Below are 17,030 nucleotides of genomic sequence, written 5' to 3'. Positions count from 1 at the left end.
GTTGTCTCCAATCGCAGAGACCAAGTTTCCCAAACATTGATCATTTCTTCCATTCTATCCAGAGTCTATCCAAAAGAAATCAGTCCAGAAAACCAGGGATTCAAGAATTTAAGAAGCTGAAGTGCATCAGATAATCAATGGAAACAAAAATTGCTTTATTTTATAACTCAAACTTTTTATTTCAACTTGTACTTCTTATTTCCATTTTTCAACTTTTGTTATGTTAGAGAGGAACATGACATGATGTTCTTTTCGAGTGTTTATTGTCATTTAGATGTTTATTTAATAAAAAAATTTAGTTGGTTGGTATAACAGTTTAGTTTAATTTTAACTCCTTATCTATCAAGTGTCTAGAACCATCAAATCTATTTTCAAAGAAAAATGTTTGCATCTTAAATCTCTTTTCAATAAAACGAATAATCTAGCCAAAATATTTTATTGATAATTATCATTATTAATTTTGTATTTTATTTATTCTTATATTTTTATATAATTTTTATCTTTGTTTTATTTTGAGGGAGTCAAAATATAGATCTTTCCATATTGGGCTTGGAGAGCGCCTTTTCATGCAATTACTTGTCTTTTGTTACTTTTTAATTGAGTCCATATGTAAATGTTTTCAAACATTTACACTATTACCACATTTGCCCCATAATTTTTTTGCTTTTAAATTTAATTTAAAAAATGTTTTAAAATAAAATATTTATAAAATATTTTTTATTTTGAAACGAATTACATTTTTTGGGAAAGCGATATTGATAAGGCATGGCGTGGGACCATGATATTGTAACAAAGCCTATTTACAATTTAATAATACCCATGCTAAAATGAGGGTGAATATGCATGGTTAAGAATTTTATTATATTGTAAGAGAAGCTAGACAATTAAGAGCTAAGAAAAGTATAGGTCCGATAGACCAATTTGGTCTCAGTGGAGGTTAACCACCACCATCATTATCATTATCATCATTATCAAATTGCAATTTAAAAAATATTATAAAATTATATTAAAATAAAATATGTATAAAATGTTTTCATTTCTAAATGAGTTATGGATTTTTGGTATGTGGTATTGATAATACATGGTATTGACCCATGGTATTGTAACAAAGCCTACTTAGAAGTTTAGAATATCATGGTAAAGTGGAGGTGAATATTCATGGTTAAGCATCTTGCTATATTGTTAGTATAACATTTTTATATGCTTATTGATTAAATTTAAATATGTTTACAGAATCATTAATTTAATTTAAAATCATTATTTTAATTTATAAGGAAAAATAGATCTTAGTTCATAACTACTATTTATATGTTATATATTTTAATCCGATATATATATTATAAGAGTAGTCTAACTTATAGACGAAATAGACCTTTTCACCGGAGTGTGGTAAAACAATTAAAAGAAGTTTGATTTTTTGTTATTTAAATTATATTTTTGAATGCATAAATGAATTGAGCACTCTCAAAACCGGTAAGCCACTCGAATTCTACATATTAAACAACTTAAGTTCAAGTTTTTAAATATATCAGTAGAATTTTAATTAAAATTACAATCATTTCATCTATAAATTAAACTAAGCCTATATTATATCTTATTTAAAATATTATTAATAAAAACAAAATTACAATATAGAAAAATCAATTTTGCAAAATATTTATGTTTAACCTCTAAAATCTACACATCTCCATACAATTAAATGATAGATGATGGTTTATGTTATTAATCTTCCATTGAATTAATTCTCAATGTACTTACATATCATTTAAGCCATGGAGAATGTCAAAGGAATTTTATGCCAATTGACAGAAAATAGAAAGATATTATAACAATCCACAAAGGCCATCTGAACCCATTGATATTGACCAATATCTAATTTTTAAAATTTTGACCAATGCAGTTTGAAATATATGATTCGCCAAAGTCCACTGCATTAAAATGAATCAAAACTCATTCCTTTATTTGAAGAATATGTTTTTTTAAAATAGTATTCACAAAACTCGACTGCCATCAAATAGTTATTCCATACAAAGGTAAAAACAGGCTCCCACTATTAAACAAATACAATTTTATTGTGAAATATATTCCTTTCCATTCGTGTACATTTCCCAGAAAACCTTCACATGAATTATTCTGTTAAATTGATGTACCGAATTCAAACTACAGCGTGTTAAAAGCTTCCTTGCGTTCACTATAGATGACAAATTTACAGCAATGATGCGAATATGTTAAACTTTGTGTGGAAAAATTCGAAACAAATAAATTTTTAAAACGTTAAAATTTATATACGTACGATGTAGATTTATCTCGTCCGCACGACTTTGAAGAACAAGATATACACTAGGGGAAATCGTAAGCCAACTCTGCAACGGATGAAGCATACCTAGGTTTTGAAAACCTGCTAAACCCTGACAATTTTGGAGGCGTCACCTGGAAGGAACGACAGCCGTTAGAAAGACGAGGCATGCAAGCCTCAACCGGGGGACAGATCCCCTCTTACCGAAATGTAATGACTCGCGAATCAAGCAGGAAAGCCAGAAACCAGCCAAGCTCCCCTGAAGCTGCAGGCCTTAAACTCGCTTTATGCTTGGAGCTTGGTGGGAAGGAGAGGGCAGTGTTTGCCATGCGCAATAGAGAAACCCAGATTTGTAATACCCTTGAACAAACAAGAGAAATATTGCAGTTATATGAAGGATCATGCGAAGATTTGCAAATTCATTGGCGTCTGACCTACGGAGAAGGACCTGATAAAGTGGATCCAGCAAAAATGGCTGCCAAAAGACCATATAGAACTCAAGCCAGGAGCCAAAGGATTCTTCATGGTAATATTCTCAAACCTGCAAGATAAGGAAAGAGTCTTTGAAAATGGCCCATATTTTCATTCCAATGCAAAATTGTTGATGAGATATTGGGAAAAATGCTATAACCCAGATGAGGAGAAATTTCTGGAATCCCATGTTTGGGTTCGACTCTTTGGTCTCCCAATGGATTTCTGGAACTTGGAAATACTGAAAGGAATAGGTAATTCAATAGGAAAATTTGTCAAAATAGCAAAAACAACACGTAGGGGCCGATACACTTCATATGCTAGGAGCTGTGTGTATATGAATATTTCAGAGCCCATCCCTGAATTGATAGAACTGGAATATCAAGACCAAATATGACAACAGACCTTGGATTATGAGCATATCCCGTTCGACTTCCGTCGTTGTCATGGGTATGGCCACTTATTCAAAGAATGACCGTTGAACCAGGAAAATCGACCAGATCTAAAGGAGCAACAGAAGAACCCCCCCACAAGAAGAAAACAAGGGGTTCAAAGAGGTCATGCATAAGAGGAAGACCTTGAGCATGCATCAAAATCCAGGAAACTATAAACAAAAGCAAAAGGCCAATAAAAATAGATATGAGGCATTGCAAGAAGAAGAAGAAACAGAAAATGAGGCAGACAAATGGAGAATCAGGACAAAGAAAATGAGAGAAGTGATGAAAAATCAAAGACCACCCCAAAGAGAAAAGCCCAAATAGATCCGACAAAAAAAGAAGAGCGGGAACCAGTAGATCTCACCGCAATGGAAGTCGATGCAGCGAGGGAGGAGTTGAGCATGGAAGAGGAAGTTCTAAAAAGGATTTTCAAATGAGTGGAGACATCTAGACGAAAGATTCATTCCAAAGGATCAAAAGAAACTGTATACAGAAATCTTCAAGCAATAGAAGGCTAACCAAGGACAGAGACAAGTCAACATGGCAAATCAGCTTGGCATGTGACAAGAAAATTCTCAGGAACTACGTAGCAAAAGTAAATGAGGAAAAAAAAGGGGGAGAAGAAATATATAGGAGTCAATGCAAATAATGGGAGAGATGTTGGTGAACATGGGAACGGTAGTAGTACTATGAGTGGTATTCCAAAAACTTAATAAAGTTAACCAATGATAGGGTTATCATGGAATATAAGGAGCCTTAACAGCTGCGGAAAACAGAGGTACCTACAAGATCATTTAAGAAAGGAGAAACCTAAAATAATTCTCCTAGAGGAAACAAAGGTAACAGAAAAAAAACTAGAGGAGATCCTACAGAAAATGAAACCAAGATACGAAGTAGTAACACTAGATGCAAAATGAAGCACACGAGGAATCACCATATTATGGAATCCTGCAGAGGTAATGGTCGATTATTGGATAGGAATGTCATGAATCCTGACTGGACGTTTTCGCAATATAGGGACTAAATAATTGATCATAATCTCAGCAGTGTATGGGCCACATACTCCTAGAGAAAAGGAAAACTTTATATAGAGCATTAGGAAACTAAGCCAAATGCATTTAGAAAAACTATAGTTAATGGCAGGGCATTTTATTTGATAACCTCACTGGAGGGAAAAAAAAAGGAGAGATAAGAAGGGAATAACCAACAATGGATCATTTCAAGGACATGCAAGAAGAGCTACATCTAGTAGATATTCCCACCAACAATGGAACTTATATCTAGAACAATCAAAGTGGAGGAACCTGCCAAATCGTATCAAGGTTAGATCGGTTGTTGGCAATGAATAATTTAATAAGTATAGATGTATATTATGAAGCATCAATATTGTCTTGCATGGAAACTGATCACTAGCCAATTACGTTGGAAGTAGACATAAAACAAGGGTAGAACAAGAGGTCATTTTGGTTTGAAGCCTTCCGGCATTGCGACCCTGCCTTCTTAGAAAAAATGAAGGAATGGTGGAGATCAAGTACAAAGCAAGGGAGGAATAAAATGCATACATTCTAGCTACACTTGAAAGAATTAAAGGGCAAAATAAAGAAGAATTTGTCAATATTCAGCAAGATCAGGAACTGCTACAGGCTAGGATGAAAAAGGTGCAACAACAGATGATAAAAAAGGGCCACTAGGAATCCCTAGTGGAAGAAGAAGGAAAACTACTAACTAGGATTGAGGAAAGGAGGAAGCAAGAAGAGATCTTGTGGAAACAAAAATTGAGAGTCGAGTGCCTCGAGGAGGGAGAAAGGAACACTAGATTTTTCTACAAAGCAATGATTCAACATAGACAGTATAACAAAATATTCTCATTAGTAGACTAGAGAGGAAACCACCTAGTGCAAAATTATGGGATGGAAAATTTGTTGGTGAATCACTTCCAAAATATAATGACAGAACTGAATCCTAACACAATCGAATCCTGACATAGCAAAAGAAATAAACAGGATAACTAGGCATATCTCCCAGTTGGTCAACAAGGACCAAAACTTAGCACTGATGAAGGCTATTACCTTGGAAGAAGTGGAGGGGGCAATCAAAGGACTAGGAAAGAATAAAGCGCCGGGCCTAGATGGCTTCACAGCAGAATTTTTTCAGGTAACATGGCCGATTCTAGGAAAAGGCATCCTCGAAGTTGTGAAAGAGTCTAGAAGAACAAAAAAGGTACATCCTACCCTAAACTAAACTTTCATGGCTCTTATTCCAAAAACTGATCACTTTAAAGATCCCCATGGGTTTAGACCTATAGCATTATGAAATGTAATTTATAAAATACTCTCAACCATAATGGTAAATGAACTCAAACCGATCCTCCTAACACTAATCTCCCAAGAGAAAACTGGTTTTGTCAAAGGAAGGCAAATTTTGGACATTATAGTTACTGCTCAAGAGGCAATCCACTCCCTTAAGAAACTCAAAGCCAAAGGAATGATGATCAATCTAGACTTTTCAAAAGCATACGATCATTTACGCTAGACCTACCTTCAAAGTATCTTGAAAGCCTTTGGCTTTGACCCTCGATGGATAAATTGGATCTCTTCCTTCATATCCAACTTTATGTTCTCAATCCTTCTGAATGGAGCACCATCTGAGGTCTTCAACGCAACAAGGGGACTAAGACAAGGAGACCCAATCTCCCCCTTCTTGTTCATTTTAGCCGCTGAAGGGCTAGGAAGATATGTCAAAGAAAAAGTACAAGCATGAAAATTTAAAGATATGTGCATGTGGGGAAATGACCTTCCTTTAACTCATCAATTGTTATTTGATGAGATCATGATGTTTTTTCAAGCTACTCTCAAGGAAGCAAGGTCCCTCTTGGACATTTTGCAAGATTTCATGAATGCCTTAGGAACTCAAATCAACAAAGAGAAGTTATATATCTTTTTCTTTAACACAATAGCTCAATCTGAAGCATTCCTGGCAAGAATAATGGGCTTTCGAATAGGAGCCCTACCATCGAAATATCTAGGGATTTCGATAAGTCTTAACCCACTCAGAGTGGAAAACTGGAAGGTTCTTTTGAATAAGATTCAAGGCCGCCTTCAAAATAGAGTGGAAAACTGGAAGGTTCTTTTGAATAAGATTTAAGGCTGCCTTCAAAACTATACCTTTCAGGCACTTAACATGGCTAGTAGAGTCATTCTACTAAAGGTGGTGCTACAATCAATTCCCATCTACCAGCTCTCAAGATTATCAGTACCCAAAACTGTTTGTAATGATATGACAAAAATCTTCAAGAAGTTCCCGTGGCAAGGGCCACAAACAAGAAAGAAAGTGGCTATACTATCCTGGAACTGTCTAAATAAGCCATGAAAAGTAGGGGGGTTGAGGCTTCACAACCCGTACACTTTGAACTATGTTATGGGAGCCAAGTTATGGTGGAGATGGATACAGGGCGGAATAGGCTTATGGAAAGAAATATGGGGAAGAAAATATGGGATGCCTAGGACAATAGAAGGAACATTGAGAACCTAGGAGAATATAAAGGGATCGACTATATGCAACCTAGTAGAATAAAATAGAGAATTGATAAGAAACCACAACTTCTGGGAGATCAGGGGAGGAGATAAGGCCTAGTTCTGGCAAGATGACTTGCAGTAGAGGGAAAAATTATTCAGCGTGCAGAGGATCTAGCAGAAGTATTCTTAAATACAAATTACCCAGCAAATCAGATGGTGAATAACTTTTGGGAAGCAGAGACATGATTAATATGGAGAAAATCATGGAAAAATTTAGGGGCTACTATTCGCAGATGTGCTAATTTTCCATGATTTTTAAAAAAAGGATTCGCCAATTTCCAGTATTTTCTAAAAATGATTCGCCCAAATTTTACAGTATAAAATTATTTTACTTTAATAATCACTGACATTATATAGAGACTATTTATAAAATCATTATAAATTTGAAAATTTTTACAAATATATCAATAAACATTTTATAGTTTGCATATTAGGGACTAGTGAGATTCGCCAATGTTTTTAAACTTTACGATAATTTTCCATCCTTAAAATTTTCCCTGGAGAAAATGGAAGAGGAGACAACATTGGTCAAATGCAGCAGATTCTCTCCATTGGGTAGTCTATGATAAAGAGGTGGACTCCAGAAGAATAGCGATAACGGAAGGAACAAATATTATAAGGTGGAGATATGGAATCAAATGAATGTTCACTATTCAGGATGGATACTACCTGAAACCAAATCACCAACAACACCAAGGGTTACCCATATGGGAACGAATATGGAAGGATCAACTATGGCTGGAAGTAGCTTTCTTCCTATGGGTGGTCCTCCATGGTCGCGCCCTAACAAGAGATCAATTACAGATAAGAGGGATGCAGGGACCATCGGTTTGCTGCACCTACGAAGGACAAATGTAAATGATGGAACATCTACTGAATGCCTGCATATATAGCAATTCCCTATGGTAGAACCATTAAATTCTCTTTGGACATACGGACAAGGATTACTCAAGCAAAAAAACAACAATTGAAAAATGGAGAAAGAAAATCTACCAGAGCCCCGAACATCTCATTAGGATTTCTCCTGTGGGTGGTGTGGAAAAACAGAAATCGGAGAATCTCTAAAGATGAAAAAAAGACAGCAATGGAGGTGTGGAAGCTAATAGTACAAAATATCCGCAAAACTATTCTGGCTCATAAATGTCACCCAGAAGGATGGGAAACAACACCACATGAGAGTCGAATAATGGAAATGCTAAATCTTAATTAGTGAATGCTGATGCCTAAATCCTGGAAGTTGAAACCTACACTCCAACAATCCCTATCTTACTTTTCCTTTCCACTAGAGGATTTTATAAAACTAAACTTTGACAATGTGGCCAAAGGAAATTCGGGCAAAGCAGGCCTAGGAGGAGTGTTCAGAGACCACCAGGGACAAACAATTTGTTTATTTGCAATGGATTGTGGAATAGCGAGAAGCAACGAAGTGGAACTCAACGCGCTCAAACAAGGATTAGAAATCGCTCGAAGGGAAAATTTTCAGAAGGTGGTGGAAGGGGATTCTACACTAGTGATTGACATAGTGAAAAAACTCTAGCAGGGAATCCTATGGGAAAAAATAAGCACAAGCTCAAGAACGGGAAGACTAGTGCAAGAAATAGGAATCTTGGTACAAGGGATTGAATAACCTCATCCCGACACATGTCCACTGATCGAGGAATGTGGCAGCGTACTTCTTAGCAAACTGGGGATGTGGAAAACCGGGAAGCAACCTGGACATCCCGGGTGACGAGATAAATCAATCAGAAGGAATGAATAACCTTAAGGAAATTCTGGGAAAAGAAAAGGAAGAAAGACAAAAACCTTGATCAGGGTGCATAGGGACTTTGGAGCTGGACGGAATATGGCTAGGACAGTCGAGTTATGGACAGGGAAGATGGGTTATGGTCAGGGCAGCCAAAAAAATCATGGTCATGACAAACGACATAAAGAATAAGGGAAGTGGGTGGCCCATACGAGGACCCCACACAAAGGAAGGGAAAGAGGACAGGAAAAGGCGGCAAGTGGAGGACGCCTTGGGAATGAAAATGGGTAGGTGGGTGAGCAGCCGGGAAAGAAAGGTGGTGAGAGAGCGGGGGGAATGAATGCAGGGTGTCGAAGGAGAATGCGTGACAAGAGTTGTGGGTGAGAATCAAGAGAAGAGCAGGAGAAGGGGCAACGGTTGGTATCTGGACTCTGTCAGCCACAACCTGGAACAAAACTAGTATGTAAACCAAGCTCCCCTCACTGTAAATTTGGACATAATGTTGCCAAATTGGAGGAGAGCATGGCAAATAGGGAGAGAGGTGTTGAAAGTAATAGGAAAGTGTTGGTTCTATTTTAAGGAGATAATGTTTGGTTTCTTAATTGCAAAAAGAAATGAAAATTTTCATGAATTCGATTTCATTTTTTTTTTGATAATGTCTAAGTACGAATTGACTGTATTCTATAAAGGGTTGCGGCAGGGGAGGAGGTTTGGAAATGAGACCTGGGAAGGGTTTGGAGGGAAGCTAGAACCAGGGGAAAGAAAATGATACTTGTCATAGGGAAATGTTGCAGGTCGGGGGTGAGAAAAGGCTAGGACGCCTCTGATAGCCTTCGAGGGCCATGTCGACTCCAAAATCTGTGGGGGGCGAGAGGAGTGAATGGGAAATGGTAGATAGGCCTTGTTAGTCTAGTCTGGCTTTTGGGGGGGAGCTTACACCAACTGAGAAGAAAAGTGGTGCAGGGGATTAGGAAGGGGAGAATTCCAGACCAGTGAGGCTTTGCTAGGCCGGGGGGAAATCATTTCCATATAACCTTGTATAGTGCTGGACTACAAAGGAAGACTAAATCTAGAAAAACCAAGAGGGCGATGGGTGAGTAGCACACTGAGAGGGTCCGCCCTAGTGGTGGAATTGGAGTCAAAACCTTTCTCTCTCATAGTTGGAAGTCCAGTTCCTTCTCGGCCAGATAACATGAGCAGCGGGGGACCTTTGTGGGGACCCAGGGGATGGGTGCCACAGGGGGATTAGAGAAGAGGAGAGAAGCGATAACTAGGTGGCTGCGAATTGGGGGAAATTAGGTTGCCGAGAAGCAAACCGGAAGTATTAATGCTGAGCAACAGATTAAAAAGGAATGCCAGAATGTTATGGAAAAAATTAGGATTGGTTGTAATGAACGTTCTCATGTTAACATTACAGGTAGAATTAATTTCTATACTCTTTAGTCTCCAAAGCTTCGTCATGAGAAATAGGTGAGAACGTGTAAGGGAGGGGATGAAAGAAATTGCTGAAGGGAAAGATGGTGAAAGCAAAAGGGAAATAGGGAAGAAAAGTAGGCCAACAAGTAGGAAAGTAGGAAAAGCAAAAAATTACGGGTCCGGATGCATCAACGAGCAAAACACAGAGAAAAAGGGGAAGAAGAACAGGTGAGGAAAGCATGCAGAACCTTATGAATGCTTACCATGTAGGCACCTCAGCCCAAGTAAAAACCGTAATTGCAACGTGGGAAGGAGAGTTAAATTCCAACGTGGCAAACAAAGAACTCCTAATGGAAGACTTAGAGTCATTACTTAATAATCCGGGCCATAGTAGAGGCTGCCAAACTTTGTTCAGGCAGACCATGCAACAATACTAGGTAATGAAAAATCTAGGGCAATGAAAACACACAAGGACAGAGAAGAACCAGAGTGAGATAGGCTAGAGGAACCAAGTTTAAAGGATATTCAGAAGGAAATCCAGGCGATGTAAGTGCACCAATATCACCAGAACATTCATTTTGGGAGAATGGAGAAGCAAATCCAAACCTTGCTGCAGAGCAAAGTGCTCGGGTCAAGTGCTAAGGACCCAACCCCAATTAAATCATCTGATGACTAAAGCAGAGAGACAGAAAATTAATTTTTGATATTATGAAGAATAACATTTATTTTTCAAGTCAAAGCATTAAGTACATAGTAGATATCACTGCAAACTTGGCATGGATGATAAGGATTAAAATGTTTAAATTCTGGGTAGCCTTTGATACTGACCGGTGGCCAATAGATCTGGTTTCTTTTGTGCAGGTTGAGGCTATCAGACATATTTTGTTACCTAAATATAGATAAGTAATAGAGAAGGGAAGTACTACCAAGCTTACACAAAAAAACAAGCTATACAGTAAAAATGTTTGCATTTATTGCCGAAGAACTGCTCTACTCTGATTGCCAACAAAGGTATAATGCGAGCCGATACGATTGCAAGGGATAAGATTGGCTATATATAGCAAATCATAGCATCTCAACATTTTCTGATACAAGCAAGGACATACATAGATATGGGATAATTGACGGAAGTTGGAAGAATATGGACATGCTAACAGTTTGGGAGATTTGATAGAAGTTGGGAACATATGGCAAGATATGGGTTGGTAAAGAATGGAATAATATGGATGTTTACAGACATCTGCTTTCTCCCCCACCTTTAAATCTTGCAAATGGCGGAGTCATCTAAAAATAGCGCAGTCCATCGGAGATATCGAGAGACACACGCCACGTAGTAGATATTGTTTCGACTTTCGCTAAACCCTTATTTTACATGCACGCAAACTCGAGGGGTTGGTTGTAATCATTGCTAACTTGTATTGTATGAACTTTTTCTCACCCATTTCACTGATCCAATGGGCAGGTTTATCGATCTAAACAATGGTGATCTATGGGATAGGGTTGACAATAAAATATTTTAAGTGGTGGATAGAAGTGACAACCAGTGTTCAAAATTGAACAGGTCACAACGCGCTCAAAGCCGTTTAGCCCATTAGAGGAGTGCTCAGCAAAATTTGAGCATAAAAAAAAAAAAAAAAAAAAATTTCTATAGGCTTAATTTTCTTTTTTTAAATAAAATTATAAAATACCCTTGGAAGGGCTACTAGTCTGCTGGACAATTTTTAAAATTAGGGTTATGTATTGTGTTACCAGCCCCTGGCTGCAAGTTGCAACTTGCCTTGTACTCTCGATGAGTATAGACTTAGAGTCTAAGGTACAGAAGAAGCCAAATGGATGAGTATAGACTTAGAGTCTAGGGTACAAGCAGCAGGAGGTTGTTGCAGCTATAAAAGCGAGACATAAGGCTCTAGGGTAACTACAAGAATAAAAAACAAGAATCAAAACATAACATGACACGTATAAAGCATCTTCCCTCCTCTTTTTGAGTGATGTGTAAAATGAAATACTACAGACTCATAGTCCTTTCTAGACATTCATGAAAGCCGAGTCTCTCCTTTCTTAGCCCCACCATCTTAAATGAGCGAAAAGTCTCCATAACAATTTACTGGATTGCTGGGCATTTTCTTCTCTTTAGATCATTTTTATTGTTTTTAGCTTTGCTTCCATCTGCAAGTTTTTGAAATCTCGGAAATAAAGATTGAGTCGTGCTGAAGAATATAGGGTTTAAGGGCAAAACCCTAAGGTCAAGGTTCAGTAAAGTGAAGAATGGGGTTCCAAATCCAACCCCAAGGCGTACAGGCCATGCTGAAGGAGGGGCACAAGCTCCTCTCTGGCTTAGACGAAGTCGTCCTCAAAAACATCGATGCCTGCAAGCAACTCTCCCAAATCACACACACTTCTCTTGGCCTGAATGATACGTGTTTGCTATTTTATTCACTTAATTTTCCTGTTTGTTTCTGCACTCAAAATGCTTACCTTAGGAACTTTATCCTAGCTGATTTCCCCTAACCTTGTATCCATGAAGCTATTGTTCAAAAGATAAAAAGCTCACGGCCATTTCTGTAAATCCAAAACCCTTTAGTGAGATTTTTCAATGTTTGGGGATTCTTGGACGAAATCATCAAATAATTCAGATGTAGATCTAAAAAGAAGATGTAAAGTAGCAGGTTTACATAGGATATTAGAATTCTCCTTCGCAGAGTAGAATAATCGGAAGAGGGCAACAACCATTTTCTGCGAGAAGTTTGGGGAGGAATCTGGGAATTTTTTTAACTCAGTTTTCAATGTAATCGATAAAGACTTTAGTGCCTAAACTTCGATGAATTTTATTAAAAGATTTGTGGTTAAAAATGAAATATGATTCAGAGTTTCCCAAGTGAAAGTGAAAATAAAAACCAATAAACCATAAGCAACCCAATGCCATATGGGGCAACCAAGTGTCTTATCCTCTCCACCAGGAACATGATGAACCTTCACCTGATGGACATGTATGCAACTAAAATAATAATATATTGACTCTTTGTTTGTATCTTTAGGATAGATAGATTTGGAGTTGAACAGAGGATAACTCATTTTCTTATTTATTGGTATTATTTTTTTACGTTCAAGAGAGGAACTTTTTAGGAAATAGACTTTCTTTCTTAGTTGGGTTTAAGTAGAGATAGGTTGAAAGAGTAAATGGAAGAATAATAAGGTTAAATTTTGAAAGTCTTTTTTAATTTTTGTAAGTCTTAGAGAAGTTATGTTAAAGTATTAATCTATATATATATATTTATATTTATATTATAAATATAAATATTGAGATGACTATAACGATATTGACAACGGCTTAAATGGGTATAGTGTGATGGTGTTTCACTTAAATAGAATAAAAAATGTCATTTGATTGTAGAAAATAAATGTTATTTTTTATACATCTAATTGAATATCTTAATATATTTAGATGAATAAAGATATTCTTAATTTAAAATTTAAAAAATTAAAAAAAACCATTATTTTATTCTAATTTTTGTTTATTTACCAAGTTTATTTAATATATAATTGTAAATAGATGTACAACTTCTTTCATAACTTTTTGCCCTTCCAAATAAAAGTAAAACTAGCCATTCAAATTTTGCATTTATACGAAACGATACGAGAGCAGGAGATAAGAAGATTGGGTATATATGACTCATCATAGCATCTCAACTTTTTCTGGTATAAGCAAAGGCCATAGTTATATATGGGAGAATTGACGGAAGTCGGAAGAAAATGGGGCATGGGAACAGTATGTAGATTTGACAGAAGTTAGAAGAATATGGCACGGGAATGGCATGTAAAGAATCGAATAGCATGGATGTTTGCAGATGTCCACTTTTTTCTTCTCTTTGAGGATGGCAAATGGTGTAGTTTTCAATTTTCAAATGGCAAAGTCTATCCGAGATTCGGAGGATGTTTGGAATTTTAAAATAGAATCACTTGATAGTTTTCACATTTTTATTTTTATTTTTTTTTATCTATCTTCCTCGTATAAAAAAATTTAATCATATTATAATATTTTAATTATATTTAATGCAAACAAACCACCCACAATTTATCCTTCAAATTCTATCCCTGATCGAAATACACGTCACGTCACGAGTGCTTTAAGAGATTATCCGACTTTCTCTAAACCTCTGTTTTACACGCGCGCAAAACCACGGATCAGTTGTAATCATTGCTGGCTTGTAGTGTATGAGCTTCTACTCGCTATTTGACTGATGTAACGGGTGGGCTTCTCGAAGCTCTAAAGATTTTAGGTGGTGGACAGACATGACACCTACTGGCCCGCTGCAAACGATATAATTTAACCCACGATCTGATTATGCACTGTGATCTTAGCGCAGTGCTTATGATGAATTTTCTTACGATTTGTTCACCGTTTGTGGGCAATCTGTTAGAGATTTTTTGTTTTATTAAATTTGGGAAAAATCTCATGTATGTGACAGCAATGGGATTAGTTGCTATATTAGCTCCAGTGTTTTTTGAGGAGTTAATGCATCCTATATTTGTTGTGAGGGAATTTATGATTCAGTTTTATGCTCCATCTATATAGAAATGTAACCCGTAAAGGATTGTAAGTGTATGTAGAGAAAGTAGAGAAAATAGAGAAAATAGGGGAGAGATGAGAGTATGTGTGAATTATTAGATTTGTTGTAATCTCCTTTGAATAATAAGATTGTCGATGCCTCTGTTCTGGTGGACGTAGCCCAGATTGGTTGGGTGAACCACGTTAAATCTCTGTGTTATGGTTTTGTGTGGTTTTTGTATGTGCTGTGTATGTTTATATTTATTTCAGCTGCGCTTTGTTTAGTCTAACAAGTGGTATCAGAGCGGCGCAGCGGAGCGTGGAGGGCCCATAACCTACAAGTCTCTGGTTGTGGAACTGGTGCGTGTGACAGATCGGCTGAAGGTGGAGTTTCAGCGATTGGCGCAGTTTTAGCAGAGACAGTCGCGCCAATTTGGCAGTGAACGGGTTGACGCGTTTTATTTTGGAACATACGCACCAATTTGCGCGGATCGGAGTCTGATACTCGCACCAAAGATCCAATATTTAGATTGGTGCAGAATCGGGATTAAGCGCGCCAATTTTGCGACACTTGAACGGATTTTGCTCTGGCACGGTTGATCGGCTATCAGCGGAGCGCCAGGCAATGGATGTGTTTTAGGCGTCGTTTTTCACTGTCCAGGAGCACTCGGCAGACTTTCCCTCTGGTAAACTTGCAATTTTGGTTTTTTCTTTTAAAATTGTGATTACACGGTACGACAGAGGCATTTTTTAATTCGGAATTGGAGATTGTTTGTTTAATACAACATGGCAAAAACTCAAAGTGCTCATTTTGAGATCGAGAAGTTTAATGGCAAAAATAACTTCGAGATCTGGAAAGTGAAGATGCACGATCTGCTTGTGCAACAAGGCATGGCGAAGGCGCTGTTGGGAAGATCCAAACAGCTTTACCCCATGACAGATGATGAATGGAATGAATTGGATGGAAGAGCTCTGAGCGGTATTCGACTGTGTTTGGCAGATGATGTTTTGTTTAACATTGTGTCAGAGAAAACTGCTGCTGGTTTGTGGACAAAGCTGGAGAAGCTGTACATGACAAAATCCTTGACCAATAGGATTCTTCTGAAGCAACAATTGTGCACTCTGCGTATGAAGGAAGGTACAACTATCACTGATCATTTGAATGTCTTTAATACTCTCATGGTGCAATTAGAAAGTATAGAAGTAAAATTTGAATTAGAAGATAAAGCGATAACTTTATTGTGCTCATTGCCCGAGTCATGCGATCATTTTGTTACTTCTATCAGTCTAAGTATATCAGAAACCCTTGAATTTGATGATATTGTTGGAGCTTTGTTGTCCGAAGAGACAAGGAAGAGGTCAAATGCCGACACCTCTACATCAGAAGCAATGATGGCTAGAGGTCGTTCGAGAGAAAGACGCTCTGGTAAGCACAGTGACTCACGATCAAAATCGAAAGGGAAGAAGAGTAAGGTAAAGTGTTAGTTTTGTGGCAAATCGGGACATTTGAAGAAGGACTGTTGGAAGAGACAGCAAGCATCCAAAGAAGACTCTTCGACAGTGAAGCAAGAAGCAAACACGAAGAAAATAGGTTTGGAATCTGGTTCAGGTATGAGTGATGAAGTGTTATCAGTTAATTTGTCAAATCATGATCAACATTGGCTGTTAGATTCTGGTGCATCAAACCACATGTGCATTCATAGAGAATGGTTTAAGACGTATAGATCAATTAATGATTGCGTCGTGTACATGGGTAATGATGTCACATGTAATATTGTGGGAATAGGGAGTATACAGCTGTAAATGTTTGATGGGACAACCAAAATGTTAACTGATGTAAGACATGTACCAGATTTAAGGAAAAATCTAATTTCACTAGGAGCACTTGACACAAATGGATATAAAATTGTAATTCAAGGTGGAGTAATGAAAATTTACAAAGGTATTTTACTAGTAATGAAAGCTAAGAAAGTAGGAAATCTATTTCAGTTAGAAGGAAGAACAGGGTCAGATCATGTGTCTACAGTGTCTGAACATGACAGTGGTTCCATTCGCTTATGGCATCAAAGGTTGGGCCATATGAGCGAAAGAGGGTTAAAACTTTTTGTTGATCGCAAGTTACTTCCTAATCTAAAGTATGAAAAGTTAGATTTCTGTAAACATTGTCTGTTTGGAAAAAAAAGTAAGCAAAAGTTTAAAACAGACAAACATACTAGTAAATGAATACTTGATTATATCCATTCAGATGTTTGGGGTCCGGCCCCTACAACTTCATATGGTGGCTCGTCATATTTTGTATCATTTATTGATGATTTCTCTAGGAAAGTGTGGGTCTACATGTTAAAGAAGAAGTCTGATGTGTTTACAGTTTTCAAACAGTTTAGAGCATTGGTAGAAAACATCACTGGTAGAACTATAAAATGTTTAAGAACTGACAATGGTGGTGCATTTACTTCCAAGGAGTTTGAAAACTGTTGCAAGGATGCAGGGATCAATAGACATAAGACCACTATTTATACTCCTCAGCAAAATGGAGTTGCTGAAC

Source organism: Pinus tabuliformis, chromosome 4_2 (genome assembly GCF_031772625.1).
Source record: "Pinus tabuliformis cultivar Carrire ecotype Pingquan chromosome 4_2, CPIR1, whole genome shotgun sequence".
Classification (NCBI taxonomy): Eukaryota; Viridiplantae; Streptophyta; class Pinopsida; order Pinales; family Pinaceae; genus Pinus; species Pinus tabuliformis.
Note: the sequence above shows the minus strand (reverse complement) of the source record.